Source organism: Gopherus evgoodei, chromosome 1 (assembly GCF_007399415.2).
Source record: "Gopherus evgoodei ecotype Sinaloan lineage chromosome 1, rGopEvg1_v1.p, whole genome shotgun sequence".
Taxonomy (NCBI): domain Eukaryota; kingdom Metazoa; phylum Chordata; order Testudines; family Testudinidae; genus Gopherus; species Gopherus evgoodei.
In genome coordinates, this window is record NC_044322.1 from 6,763,363 (window position 1) to 6,779,080 (window position 15,718).

Below are 15,718 nucleotides of genomic sequence, written 5' to 3' on the forward strand. Positions count from 1 at the left end.
TTTTCACCTTTTTCCCCATTTGGCTTTACAGTGCTAGGGAGTGTCTGTCAGTAGGAAGCAGCTGTCTGGCCTTTGACTTCAGCAGGGGAAGAGTTAGGTCAACCCTGAACACTTTTGAAGATCAGATCTGTACGCAATAGGCCAGGTTGTCCATGTCCCTGCACTCGGGGCCTGCTTCTTATTTACACTTTGGCCCTTTAACAGCGCTTTGGTGATGTGCGGGGAGCTTACAGTGAGAACTCGGCTCGTTGTGTTGTCCTTTACACCAATACATGCTGGGTCTGAAATGTTGCCAGATCACAAATGCAGCATGGTATGCTCACTTGGCTCAGCTGAAAATGTCTACACAAGGTGCAGGGCCAGGGTGTGCCTGCTCCAGTGGCTGCGTGCAGCTCCTTTGCCAGCTCCTCCCGCTCCTGATCTGTGTCATTGCATTTTAAAAAGCAGATGCATGTGAAAATCCACAGCTGGGGAAAGTGATATATAAAGAACTGGTTTTTGTTCTAAACAGCTATGTGTCTCCTGAAGCTCAGTTTGTGAAAATGTGCCTGTGCGTCTCCAGTTTAAGGAGACGAAGAGCCTGTACAATTTCCATTTAGACACAGATCCTTTTTCGGGAGGCTTCTATACCTGGACTGACCTACTTTGGATTTCGTTCTCCCCTATCACCAGCTGCACCCAATTACAGTCATGACCTCCTCACTCCAGCCTGCAACTACACCCGGAGTATGTAGGGGCAACCGCATTCATGTCAGTGGATTTAGGCATACTTGTGCCAGTATTAAATTTGACCACTGGTGCCCAGTCTGCACCCACAGAACTTCCTAGGCATCCAGGATTTGCAAATGTCATCCAAATGCCCAGACTCCCTTTAGTTCTTCTATACTGGGACAAGCTGTTCTTAGAGCCAGCAAGCAGGTGTGAAACATCGTGGTTGGAGAATGAGGTCATGTCACCTCTTTCTCGTTGAGTATTCATAGTACAGTAGCACTTAGACATCCCAACAGAGACTGGGGCACTGCACAAACACCCAAGAGCCAGTCACGGCTCCAAAGAGCTTACGAGGTGGAGAGACACGACGAACAAAGGCGGGGGTGCTGGAACACTTTTAATATTGGGGGTGCCGAAAGCCAGCCTCCTTACCCCATCTGGCCCCCCCAGAGCTGGGGCCGGGAGCAGGGCCGTGTCTCTGGGAGGGGAGACCCGGACAGGAGTAAGGGAGTGAAGGCTGGGGCCACAGCTGGGGGTGGCCACAGGGCCAGGAGCAGAGCACCGGGCGCAGGGCAGCAGGCAGGACCCTGGGTGTGGGGCCGGCAGCCATAGGCATGGGAACTAGGGCTGTACAGCGTGCTGCAGCACCTCCAGATTTTACACAGGGCTCTGCTGCCAGCCCAGGGTACCAGCTGCCACCCTGTGCCCAGGGCTCCATTCCTGTCCCCACCCCCTGCCCCCAGCTGTGGCCCCAGCCTTGTTCCCCTTGCCCTTATCTGGGTCTCCTCTCATGGAGACATGGCCCTGCTCTCGGATCCAGCTCCGGTGGGTGGGGGGAGGACATGGGTAAGGGGCCTGGATTTTGGCACCCCCACTATTAAAAGTGTTCCAGCATCACTGCTGGCAGCAGAGACCTGGGTGCGGGGTGGCAGCTGGGACCCAGGGCATGGGGCCAGGTGCGGGGCCAGCAGTCGGGACCCTAGGTCTAGGGCCAATAGTGGAGCCCTGGGTGTAGAGTGGCAGCTGGGACTCTGGGCACAGGGCCGGGTGCAGGACTGGCAGCGAGGACCCTGGGTGTGGGACAGCAGCTGGGACCCTGGGCGCAGGGCTGGCAGTGGAGCCTGGGGCACAGGGTGGCAGTGGAGCCCTGCAAAAAACCTGGGTACGCTGCAGAACTCCCTGTAGCCCTAGTTCCTGTGCCTATGGATGACGGATGGAAATGGAAACAGAAGCAAGGGGTGGTAAAGTGACTTGCCCAAAGTCGCACAGGAGATGATCAGTGGCTGAACCGGGAATAGAACCCAGGTGTCCTGACTCTCCCCCAGTGCCTGATCCACTAGAGCAAACTGCCTCATAAGTGACCTCTGGGAAAAGGAGCAAAAGATGTTAATATAAATATGCACTTTGGTCCTTCTTGTGTAAGGTACTACTGGGAGGTGTGTGTTAAGGGTCTACCCCATTGAGACCCATGGCAAAACTCTGAAAGGCTTAAAAAGGAACTGGATCACGCCTAATAGTACCTAAGGTAGCCCCTACTCGTACTCTGTTCAGAACTGGTATTTACAGAAATGTGCAGGGGAAGAAGTTTTCCGTCACACAGCTATAAGTGGCACACAAATATGAGGCTGGAGTGAATAGCTAATACCCAGTTTGGGAATTTTAGCTCCATAGACAGTTCAAATGTAGGGGGACAAATTCTGGTCATGCCACAGCGCAGCTGCTGGGCTAGATGACTTTTGAGGTCCCTTCCAGCCCTACACCTCTGTGGTTATGCCCTGACTTACACCAATGCAGCCAATGGTCTTATTATAGGTAAGGCTCAAGAGTGGCAGTCTGGAGGCTGATCAATAGATCAGTCATTCTCATCTGGGTCCTGATAGCGGCTCTACCACAGATTTCCTCTGTGCCTGACCTTGGGAAAGTCACTTATAGGGTGGGATTTTCCAACATGCTCAGCACTGGCTTAATTTATTCCCATTGAAGTCACTGGTATAACACCTGTGGACTCCAACAAGAACAGATTTGGGCCAATTAGCTGTATTAGATACTTGCCTGGCCCCTGTTACTATGGGACCTGAGCATTTCCCTATCTCTACTGTATTTATCCTCACGATACCCAGGGGAAGGTAGGGAAGTGCTACCTAGAAATAGCAATAAGTAAACTGAAGGCAGATTTTGGCCAACATAATTAATTTCTCCCCGCAGGTTTCTTCTGTCCTTGACAGTTTATTCTCTGAGCTATCTCTAACTCAGTGCTGTATGGAACGCAGAAGAAGAGGATGAAGTGCTTGTCTTCTAAAGAAGTTGCTGCATTGAGGCAGTTATCCCTTTTCTGACAATGGGGTATTCTTTTATCTTCCATATTGTCAGAAATCCATCTTATAGGGTCACAGACGAAATCTGAATATGCAGAGCTAACTCCATTATTCTAGACTTCAGCTTAGATACACACAAAGTACTTTATCCTAGGCTCAAAGAAGGATCCTCTGTTTGTGATTGTGCCTTTTTAAGACACTGCCCTTTTAAAATCCAGTGAGGAAAAGGACATGATACTTCCTTTTCAAAAGAGCCACTTACCTACCTGTCAGTTTTTTTGTAGATTCTCTTGCTCACACCTGAAAGAATGGTCCATGACATGAAATAGGCTTGCCAGAGATTATCCCACAAAGTGATCAAAAACTCCAAATAAAATTAAATTAGTGAACAGTTTGGACTTCATACCACACCCATTGTAACAACCCATGGTCTTTTCATATTCCGGTAGCCCAGGTGGCCAGCTTAGAAATGGTCCAGTTTTTAAGCACTAACCTAGGACCTGGGAGACATTGGTTCTTGTCCTTACTCTGCCATAGATTTCCTGTATGACATTGAGAAAACCCCTTAGTCTCTCTGAACCTCACTTTTCATCTGTACAGCAGGGATAACAGCAGTGCCCTACCTCGCGGGGCTGTTATGGTGAAAAATATATTAAAGATTGAGAGGTGCTCAGATGCTATAACAATGGGTGCCTGAGATGATGGATTTTTGGAGCTTCAGTCACCACTGAGTTATGCTAGTTTTACACCTGTGTAACTGCACTGATTTAAACACAAGTGACAGACAGATCAATACATTGGTATACAAGTAAAGCAAGACAGGGGTAAATCAGGCCCCCTTTATATTTAATTTTTTTTATTTGCACTATAAATATATTTGATAATCTAATTATTTTGAAGTGATGTGAACAAAACACCTCATGGAGGAAATGTTTTGTTGTCTGTGTTACTTTCTGTACATATGAACAGCCATACTGGGTCAGACCAATGATCTGCCTAACCTGGAATCCTGTGTTCTGACAGTGGCCAATGCCAGGTGCCCCAGAGGGAATGAACAGAACACGTAATCATCAAGTGATCCATCCCCTGTTGCCCATTCTTAGCTTCTGGCAAACAGTTTACTATACACAGGTTCTCATTGCCAGTGGATATTTGCATTGCCCTTTCATTGTATGCCCACTGAACAGCCTGTTGGGCATCATAATATGTGGAACATTAGAGCAGTAAAGTAAGTGAAAGAGAGAATATGAGTTTAAATTATGAAATGGTCTCTCTTTGGAGAGGTTGAAGGATTTGTGTCAAAAAAATATAAAATTTCTATCTGAAAGAGCCACTAGTGGGTAAAATGATTCCTAATCTTACTTACTGGATAGCTATCCTGTAAAGCAAAATCAGTGTAGTCAACCCCAAGCATGCAAACATCATGAGTCAGGTTCCCAAAAATCATGAGACTAAATAAAATCATTAAATCTTAAAAATGAATATTTTTGGTCCTGTTCATTTTCCTAATGTTTTTTCAGCCATTTTCAGCCATTGTGAATCAGGCACAATAACTGCAATCCAGGGCAGTCAGACCAGAACTGTGTACCTGAAAGGGGAAAGTAAATGTCAGCGAGAGTATTATTCTTAAGTGATGTAAGGTTGGCACCCGTTCCAGTATTTCCATTCTGATTTAGCTGGTGTTAAGTTTAACTGGGGTTAACTGGAATTTAACTGGGGTGAGTCCTGCACCACTAAAAGTGGTGTTATGACATGACATGTGATGGTTTACGTTTCCAAGCGTTACTATGCTACCATCAGGGCCGGCTCCAGGCCCCAGCGCGCCAAGCGCGTGCTTGGGGCGGCATGCCGCGGGGGGCGTTCTGCCGGTTGCCTGGGGTGGCAGGCGGCTCCAGTGGACCTCTCGCAGGCGTGCCTGCGGAGGATCCGCTGGTCCCGCGGCTCCGGTGAAGCATCCGCAGGCACACCTGTGGGAGGTCCACCAGAGCCGCGGGACCAGCGGACCCTCCGCAGGGAAGCCTGCGGGAGGTCCACCAGAGCCACAGGACTGGCGAGTGGCAAAGCGCCCCCCGAGGCGAGCTGCCGTGCTTGGGGCAGCGAAATGGCTAGAGCTGGCCCTGGCTACCATGAGGGCTAGTCTGCCTGCCTTCTTGAAATCCATTGTCTTTATTTCGCTGTTCTTCCTTCTACCATTCCTTAGAATCATGGACTCTATCATTTTATGATCATTTTCATCCAGCCTGCCTTCCGCTCTCAAATTCTCAACCAGTTCCTCCCTATTTGTCAAAATCAAGTCTAGAACAGCCTCTCCTCTAGTACTTTTCTCCATCTTTTGAAATGAAAAATTATCTCCAATACATTCCAAGAATTTGTTGGATAATCTGTGCCCTGCTGTATTATTTTCCCAACATATACACTAACCTGAAACTTGGAGTTGGAGTGTTAAGAAAAGCCCCCAAAGTTGTGAGATATACTGGTGTAAAACTGGAGTGATGCAGAGGTGAATCAGGCACAATAACTGCAATCCAGGGCAGTCAGACCAGAACTGTGTACCTGAAAGGGGAAAGTAAATGTCAGTGAGAGTGTTATTCTTAAGTGATGTAAGGTTGGCACCCGTTCCATTATTTCCATTCTGATTTAGCTGGTGTTAAGTTTAACTGGGGTTAACTGGAATTTAACTGGGGTGAGTCCTGCACCACTAAAAGTGGTGTTATGACGTGACATGTGAAGGTGTTTTAATCCTGTGTGCTGGCACAAAATCAATGTGTTGTGCTCTGTTGTTATTATTATTAGGAATTGGCTAGTATGTATGTAGTATGTACTTATACTGGATAGAATCAGAACTGGTCAGTTGTGTGTAGTAGACTCTGTAAGGCTAACTGCTATGGAAGATTCTCTTTTAGCAGAAGTGGCAGGGACCTGTGCTTCTGGACAAGAGTTCCAGGGAAGCTCTGTAATGTTCCATGTGCCTGTAGTGTGCAGCAGATTGACCACTGTCAAGTCATCATCAGGCATGGATTGGTTACATTATTGTTCAGTATTTGCTGAGTGCTAAAAATGCTCGGTCTTGTATCGAACACTGAAGAAAATGTGGTTCATACCACAAGAAGTTTAGATTCCAGTCCAAGATGCCTCAATTTCCCTAGCAAGGCCAATTTTGACGGTGCAAATACTATGACCCCTCCTTCCGGGACCTTGTATTAATTTTGAACTTAAAGCCCACAGAAGTAAGCAGGCGTATTTCCACTGTCCTTAATGACCTTTTGACCAGGGCCTAAATACCTAATAATAAATATGGGGCCAACTCCAGCAAAGCTGGTTCAGCCAGCTAAGCCCAGTGGTAGACAAAATAGACTCTCCTCTGCCGGATAGCCTACATTCATCTCTCTTTTTCCTGTTTCCTCCCCCTGCTCTGAATGGTCACTCAGCAGTGTACTGCAGTCCTTTATTACAACAACGTGACTGGTACTTTCCAGTACAGTATGTCAAAGCTGGTTATAGTCTTACTGATGTAAATTTTCTTTGTGTAATTTCTTTTAATTTATTTCCTTAAATTAATTCCCTCCTTCCCCTTAAATTAAAAACAAATGTGATGGTGGGGGTGAAGTACTTAAGCTCAGAAGAACTCTAATTTTTGTTACATGGCCATGTTCCTCCTGTGCTAGAAATGCAAGCTTGCCAAGCAGTGCTTCTTCTCTGTCACACCCTCACTACGTGATTGTAGCTTCTGCTTGTCCTCCAGAACAAGAGCTACAATAGCAAACATTAAAAAGTCATAATTTTACCAATAGTTACCATGCAGTGCATGGTATCTGGAATAGCAGAGCACTGTACTCACAAGTAACTGCTGATATTGATTTTTTTAATGACACCAATTTTCCTCTAAGTGTAATCGGTGTTAGGTTCCTGTTTGTTGTCAAAATGTCAAAAATTCTAATGTTGACGTGTGTATAATCTAGCTCCACAACCCCTGCTCCCGGATGCTCCCCCAGGGTGACCTACAGCACCAGGCTAGTCAAACACAGATGAGATAGAACAAAGTTATGCAAGATCACGGCTAGGAAGGAGTTTTAAGGAGCGCTTTGAAAGAGAAGGACAGTGCTGCCTGTATGAGCCAGGGGATGTTCCAGCTGATACGTAGTTTGAGGGGCTGTCAGGCCTCTGGCTCCTGGCACCCCTGATTGCTGGGACTGCCGGTTCTCCAGGCTGTACTGCCTGCTGGGATGACTGCCCCTTAGCGCTGCTGATGCTCCAGGATAAGTGTAGTTGGACTTCTATTTTTGGGTGTGGGGGGGGGCTGCTCTAGCCAGGAGAAGGGGGCCATGCAGGAGAATTGGGGGGGGGGGAGGATTCTGTGCCTGACATAGGCCTGCCTGGGAGGGAAGGGCAACACCCCTCCAGACTAGGCTCATAGGGGTCTAGGGTCACCAGACAGCAAGTGTGAAAAATCGGGACAGGCTATGTAAGAAGAAGCCACAAATACTGGAACTATCCCTATAAAATCAGGACATCTGATAACGCTACAGGGGTCTGACAGTCCCCAGGAGTATGGGCTACAGCACCAGATCTATTGCCTACAAGTCCCAACATGCCACGCTCCATGACTACAGGTCCCAGCATGCCATGCTTCAGCAGCCCCCGCTAGATTCTCTGTGACTACAGGTCCCAGCATGCCATGCTTCACCAGCCCCCTCCCCCCCCCGGAGCTGGCGTCTCTGTGATTACAGGTTCCAGCGTGCTATGCACCATGACTAGGCCGTGCACCATGACTGCCGGTCCCAGCGTGCTGTGCTCCGCCGGGGTCCCTGTCCGCCCTGCTCTCCGCGCTCCTCGTTCCTTGCGCGTTGACTACGTGCCCCAGCAGGCCGCGCTCGCCTAGCTCTAGGGCTACAGATGTCACAGTCGGTGGAAGACTACAAGTCCCAGCATGCTCTACACCCCCGCTTAACTACAACTCCCGGCATGCAATGCTCTGTCCCGCTCTTCCTGTCCCCGGGAAGACCGCCGCTCACACTGAAGTACTACAGCTCCCACCGAGCTAAAGACCTAATACTACAAGTCCCAGCATGCACTGCCCCCGTTTTGGTCCCGGGGAAATTACACATGCGAGGGGAAGACTACAACTCCCAGCATGCCTCGCAACCAATGCCGCCTCGCGGCCTCGCCGTGCTCGCAGCGTGGGCTGCCGGGAGCTGTAGTTCGCAGCTGGTCTCTAACGGTCCTGCTGGTGGTCCCCTCCCCCACTCGCTGGCTGCTGTGGGAAGAGACAGGAGCCGAGGAGGAGGGGGAAGCCGCGCAGCCACCGCCACGGACACCGGGAGCGGGGACGCCGCCGCCGCCGCCGGGGAGACCAGCCACAGTCTCGTTCACCCGCAGGTGAGGAGACCCCCCCCCGCAGGGGCCACGAGCGGGCGCCCGGGGCGGGCCGGGCCGGGCCGGGCACCGCTGGGCTGGGAGCGGGGTGTGTGTGTGTGCGGGGGGGGGATGTGATATGGGGCAGCGGGCATGTGGGTGGGGAGCTGGTGCGGGGGCGAGGGGCATGTGAGGGGATCCGATATGGGGTAGGGAGCATGTGTGGGGACAGCTTGTGCGGGGGGCATGTGGGGGGGAGCTGGTGTCGGGGCAGGGGACGTGGGGGGCAGCTGGGGCAGGGGGCATGTGGGGGACACTGGTGTGGCGGCAAGGGACATGTGGGGAGCGGCTGGGGCGGGGAGCATGTAGGGGGCAGCTGGTGTTGGGGCAGGGGGGTATGTGGGGGGCAGCTGGTGTGGGGGGCATGTGGGCAGAGCTGGGGTGGGGACAGGGGGCATGTGGGGGGGAGCTGGAACGGTGGCAGGGGGCATGTGGGGGGAGCTGGTGTGGCAGCAGGGGGCATGTGGGGGCAGCTGGTGCAGGGTCGGTAGGGATGTGGGGGTGGCTGTTGTGGGGTCAGGGGGCATGTGGGGGGCAGATGATGCGGGGACAGGGTCGGTAGGGATGTCGGGGTGGCTGGTGTGGGGGCAGGAGGCATGTGGGGGCAGATGATGCGGGGGCAGGGGGCATGTGGGGGGAGTTGATGTGGGGGCAGGGGGCATGTGGGGGGCAGATGATGCGGTGGCAGGAGACATGTGGGGGGTAGCTGGTGCAGGGTCGGTGGGGATGTGGGGGTCGCTGGTGTGGGGGCAGGGAGCATGTCGGGGGCAGATGATGTGGGGGCAGGGAGCATGTGGGGGGAGCTGGTGCGGGGGCAGGGGCATGTGGGGGGCAGCTGGTGCAGGGTTGGTGGGGATGTGGGGGGCTGATGATGCGGGGGCAGGGGGCATGTGGGGGGCTGATGATGTGGGGGCAGGGGGAATGTGGGTTACTTGGTACGAGTGCAGGGGTTATGTCCGGGGGCTCTGATATGCACTGGGATGTGTGGCGGGAGCTGGTACGGGGGCAGGGAGCATGTTGGAGGGAGCTAGTACGGGGAAGGGGGCATGTTGGGGGGAGCTGGTACTGGGGCAGGGAGCATGTGGGGGGAGCTGGTATTGGAGAAGGGACATATGGGGGCAGGTGTTATGGGGAAGGGGGTTGGAGATATGTGGGGGGAGCTGGCAGAAGGGAAGTAGGGGGACATGATACAGGGTGGGGGGGACTGTGAGGCAACCTGGCAGGGGGTGTGTGTGTTGGGAGAGGGAGGGGCAGCTGCAGGAATCATGTCAGGAGAGCTGGTATAGAGTCTGGATTTATGTGGGGGGAGCTGGCAGGGTGTGTGTGGGTGAGCTGGCATAAGGGCATGGTGTATCTGTAAAGCTGATAAGGTGCATGTATGTGAAACAGATATGGAGCATAGGGGTTGTGTGGGGAGCTGTCAGGGGTTATGGGGGAGCTGGTTTTGGGACACAGGGTGTGGAGTGAGCCTGCATAGAGGCAGGCGGTACAGAAGGAGCTGGCCAGGTGTGTTGGCGTGGGGGCATATAGGGATGAGCTGGTACGGGGTGGGGGAGCTCACATAGAGGGCATGCAGCTGGCATGGGTGTCCTGGGGGTGCTATGGGGTAGCATGTTGGTAGAGGGCTGCCATGGTGACATAAGGGGGAACTGGAATGTGTAGGGAACTGGCCCAGGGGGGCTGGCCTGAGGGCAGCTGCCATATGGGTTTGGGGAGGTATGAAGGAAGCAGTAGAGATCTGGTATGTGAGAGGTAACAGAAGGGGTTTGACATGGGTGCTTGGTAGGAGGGACCCTTTGGGGTGTTTTTGGGGGAAATAGGGAGGTATAGTAGGAAGGGTTTGGAAGGCATGGGGCACACGTGAAAGGCTGGAATGTGAGAGCTTTTGGGCAAGTAATGGAGGTGCAGGCCTGTGGGAGATGGCAGCAGGAGAGAGCTTGGGGGATGGTGGTGGTAGCATGATGGGGAGTTAGAAAGAAAGGTAACCGAGAGCTAAAGGTGGTATATGGGGAGCTAGAATAATTGCCCTGAGACCTTGTGGTAGGCTACACTTTATCCATGTAACCAATATATGAAATGCAGGAGTTTGGCAGGAAGACAAGTGGTATGTGGAAAGCTGGCATAGGTGGCATGGGAAGGAGGCATAAGAGCAGCTGCTAAGGGAAGAGCTGGCAGGGGTGAGAATAATTGGCAGGGGTTATGGTGGAGCTGGAGGTGATAGGAAGGAGTCATAGGGAGACTTGGCAACCATACAGGGAAACAGAGGATCTGGCAAGAGCATGGAGGTGGGGGAGGTAAGAAAGTGTCTTCCCTTCCAACTTTCACCTTCCCTTTTGGTTCTAAAAAGGGAATTAAATCATTGGGTTCTTGGTTAAGCTTATTTATTATTTCTCTTCTTTATAAAGGCTATGTTTTAAACCTAGATTTGTGTAGGCTTTTGGAAATCCATGCAGGTTGATGCAGAAGGGCTATTTTTAAAATGAGGGGATGCTTCTGTTTTGCAGCATACAGTGCAGGAATGTGTGCTTAATGTAAAGGAGTTGGGGGGCAAGCAGTGTGGAGGATTAAAAAAATTGTTGTATAATTGTGTGGTGGAGAAGAAATGAATTTTGTGGTCTCCCTACCCCGTTTTATGTTGTATTGGAATGCAGGGTTTAAAATGACACAGATTTGATGAGATTGAGGATGTCACCACATAACATCTGTAGCCTGAAAACAGAGATCACAAGGTTGAGAACTACAAGGCTGCATTAATTTTCCACCTATATACTATTTTACCAATGTAAAGAAAAAGGTTTAGGGTTTCTCGTTTTAAAAATTGATTGCTTGAAGATTTCAGTTATTGGTGTCATGATTTTCAGGGCAATTAAGTCCACCATCATTATATTGTGGCTAATAATACCAGAGAGGAGTCTTGGCTTCAGTCTTTTATGTAAAAAGAGGAGCGGTGAAATATGGAAATACAATAAATAATCATTGAAAAAGGTTTTGTACTGGTTATTTTTTTTTCTGCACTGCTCAATGACAAGCTTTCAGGTTATAGCTTGTATTTCCATAGACTGAATTTCATCCAAAAGGAATTCAGTTGGTACTGAATACTGTCAAATTTAGAAAAACGAGCAGGTTGAGTGAATTTTTCTTCCCAGACAAAGGCATGTTGTGTAAACCAAAAAGAAACTCCATTTATGTTTTAATCACAATATGATTTAAGATGAAGTAGTGTGTTTATTCTTACTGAGAAACTGTGATGGAGGAAAGTAGAACATTTTCAAGGAATGTGGATGCTGGAAACATCTTTAGGGAAACATTTTGCTGGACTTGATTGCATCAACTGCATTATTTCATGAAATGTTAACTGTGGAGTGGTTGTTGATTAGAACTCAAACTGAGTGAGATGGTGAATGATGTAAAGAAAAATGGAAATTAATTCTGTGAGATCAAAATGATTTTTTTTCTTACTGAAGTGCACCTCTTTTAAATTTTAAACTAGTTTTCTCTTGATCTTTATAGCTGAGTACATAAAACAAAACTGACATGCTTAATGTTTATTCTTACTAGATATGTACAATTATTGAAAGGACTTAAATCAGTTAAAAATTTTTAAGATACTATGAAAATTAGAGCTGATATTTATGTCTCAAATGAAAGTGAAGTAATCAAGTTACCTAGTAGTTCTTCCTTAACCTTTCCCCCAGGTAAATAAAAATATTTGAATTCTCAGGTATATTCTGGCTGGTTGATTTAATTGATGGCTTAAAGTTCTAACTTTAGATTGTTCATAATGAGGAAATGATGTAGAGAGTGTGTGTGTGTATGTATATATATAATTTTAAATTTCAAAATTCCGTGTTAATTGTTTTACATACTGGTGTTAAGATGGGCCCTTTTACAGATGAGTCTGTAAAAATGTTGCATCCTTTTTGGTGGATTAAAATACTTGGTTATGCTTATAGAAGGGGTTTGCTAAGTGGTAAATAAAAGACATTTTGAACACATTTGTTTCACCCTTTTCTATTATGAAACAAGCACATTGGAAGCTAATCAGCTATACGGTGCATTGGGTTAGTTGTGAATTTGTTATTAATAATGGACTGTTTAGAGTGAAAAACAAATGATACATGTGTGGAACACAAAAAATTATGAAATGAAATAGCTATACATTGTTCGTTTTTAATGAAGCTGAATCTAATGCAACTGTTGCTTTTTTTTATTCAGCTGATGCTAAACTACCTGTTAAATTCAGTAATGAATGGATGTTGGAGTGGATGAACTACTCTTGATGATGATTTTAAAGAAATAATTGAGAGCAAAGCCGCAAGAAGAAATGGAAAAATAAGTTTTCATGTCCCATTATATTAATAACCACTGTAGAGGTACTAGGAAAAAAAAGATGTCCAGGGATGAAAGTAACTTACAGGATTTACCAATACTGCCAGAGTCCTGAGGGGGGCGTGGCTTCATCCAGAAAAGGTGTGGCCTCAACCAGAAGAGGCAGGGCCTCTCAAAATTTAAAGGCCCTGGGGCACCGGCTGTGGCTGGAAGCCCCAGGGCCTTTACATCAACCCGGGGCTCCCAGCTGCAGAGGCAAATTAAAGGGCCCAAGGCTCCGGCTGCCGTGGCCACAGCTCCAGCTGGGATTTAAAGGCAGCCGTGGGAGCGCCAAGGCTTACCGGGCTGGGGCCGGGATTTAAAGGGCCTGGAGCTCCCGCAGCTGCGAGGAGCTCCGAGCCCTTTAAATCCCGGCCCCAGCCCAGCCGCCGGAGCTGCGGGCTAGATTTAAAGGGCTCTGGGCTCTCTGCGGCGGCGGGGAGGTCTGAGCCCTTTAAATCCCAGCCATGGAAGCTGGTGCAATCCGGCGCGGCGTACTGGCTCTTGCCGCTACGCCATACTGGACCGTACCGGCTTACTTTCATCTCTGAATACATCTCTCGGTGCATTTAAAAATATTCCTTAGTCTATTGAAAACACTTCAGTGAAACATTTCTGCTAAAGGGTCAATAGTACCTCAGTTGGAAGTATAATTAAATTCACGCTTAATTTCATTATGATTTTAATCATTCAATCTGACTGGACATGCAGGTATATTTCAGTATGGCCCATAAATTGCCAAGTACCTTGCTTAGGTGGATATGTCTGTATACTTCAGATTAACATTGTCATGCGTTTGACGAAGTGGGTATTCATCCATGAAAGCTCATGTTCCAATATGTCTGTTAGTCTATAAGGTGCCACAGGACTCTTTGTCACTTTTTACAGATGCAGACTAACACGGCAACCCCCCTGATACTTCAGATTAACAACCACTTCTGATGAATTTAAAAATGTGACAGTAATGGGTGGACATATGATCTTTTGTAAAACACTAGGTAGATGGATTTGATGAGGTTTTCAAAGGGAAAATTTTATGTTTTCCTTTCTGAGACCACCTTTTTTCCTTCAGTCCAGATTATGATCTTCATTTGGCTTCCAATCATGCTCTTTGGGCTTGATTATGTCTGCAGAAGCCTTGATTTTCTTTTTCCCCAACTCATGCTTTCTGTGTTTCCCATTTTCTTGGTAATTTGTAAAGGCTCTCCTTAGACCAGTGGTGCCCAAACTTTTCCATATGTGCCACCTTACCAGTAATGAAATCTGTCCCTCCCCCCTCCATTACTGCACAGTTGGCTCAGCAGAGGAGGTTGGGTTGAAGGCGGAGCTGGGGCTGAGGAGGAGGAGCTGGACCTAGAGGGAAAAGGGCAACGCTGGGGCTGGGGGCGGAGTGGAGTTGTGGCTGGGGTGGTGGAGTGGAGCTGCGACTTGGTCCAAAGCTGGGCTGGGAGCGGAGTGGAGCTGGGTCTGGAGGTGGGCTGGGTGGTGCTTCCTCCCCTGAATGTTCCTCCACACCCCCCTACAGAGGCACGCCCCACAGTTTGGGGACCACTGCCTTAGACCCTATATCTCTTAACTGTGGCAGTTCACTGATGAATTAGTCATACAAATGTTTACTTGTGTGCTGCTGGAGACTAGTCAGTTTTGTCAGGTTTCCCTTGGCTGGAGGGAAATCACTTGCTGCTTTGGATGACAGCATGAGCTTTGTTTCCTTTCACTCCAGAGCCAATAAACGTTAGAAAGGAGCAAGCTGACCTTTGTCTTGAGGTAGGAGAAATATCATACTGTTGTGCCTATCCCCTCCTTCAAACATTCAGATGATAAAAATGTATTTGAAGTGTCCTCTAGAGTCTAGGGAACCATGAATAACAAGCCAATATATTTAGACTATAGTGATGTTTTTTTAAAGCATGAGCAGAGTACATCAATTGTTGTAGCAGTGAGAAAAATGCAAATAATTGGCTTAGGAAACAGGATAATTTTCATACTTCTCCTTTTACGATTATTCTGTCCCTTTTTGGTTTTGAGGATGAGAGAGTGTTGAGCGTGAAAGGATGGTAGTGACAATTATTTTTCTTAGATTTCTGTTGTTCACATCTCAGACTATTCTATAGCTCAACAACTAATAAATTTGATTAAATTATGCTAAAATTTGAAAAAATTTAACCTGTATTCAAAGCATGATTTTGTAGAAATACTTAATATAGTATCATTTAATGAGTCAGGTTGTTTTTATGCAGTTTTCTGTGGCTTTGAAGAAAAATGTAAACAGTCCAATAAGATATGTTACCATTTCCACCTTGTCTCTCTAATAGTATTCCTACATTTCAAATGTCAACACCTTTGTTTGTTGACTGTCTTACATTAGTAGAATTTCTCACAAACTACGCCGCTACCCCAATATAATGTGGCCCGATATAACATGAATTCGGATATAATGCGGTAAAGCAGCGCTCCGGGGGGTGTGGGGCGGGGCTGCGCACTCCAACGGATCAAAGCAGGTAAAATTTTTGGCTCCCGAGGACAGCGTTATATTGAGGTAGAGGTGTATTTCTGTAACCACATGAAAATTGTTTCAAGTCACAAAACTGAAGGATAAATTAAAACCACTTTGAAATATTTTACCTGTTATCTTATGGTATTTAACTATTTGAATGAAAACAAATATATTGGATCTGGATTGGTCACTATTAGAGCCAGAGCAGGTTTCCCAGTATTATTCTAATGTGACCAGTACCTGTACTCAAATAGACATTGTTCATTACACCTGTATTTTCCCCCTCATGGTCCACCAAGCGCACCCATTTAAAGGCTTCCAGCCATTGCCTCGCCTCACTCTCTCCTGACTGGAGTTTTTCCAGGCTGCACAGTTCCCAACCTATATTGTGATGTACCCAGCAAGCCAGACTGCT

The 15,718-nt window shown here is 48.1% G+C and overlaps 1 protein-coding gene across 4 annotated transcripts in view; it reads left to right on the plus strand.

Moving 5' to 3' along the window:
- The first annotated feature begins 8,225 nt into the window (after positions 1–8,225).
- FAM168A (family with sequence similarity 168 member A) overlaps positions 8,226–15,718 on the plus strand; it is a 361,316-nt gene continuing 353,823 nt past the window's right edge. Inside the window, exon 1 of one of the 4 annotated variants that reach the window (XM_030557179.1) lies at positions 8,226–8,402. The gene's annotated coding sequence lies outside the window, so the exon portion shown is untranslated. The remainder of the gene's footprint in view (positions 8,403–15,718) is intronic. The other 3 variants (XM_030557188.1, XM_030557198.1, XM_030557208.1) reach the window with 3 other exon arrangements.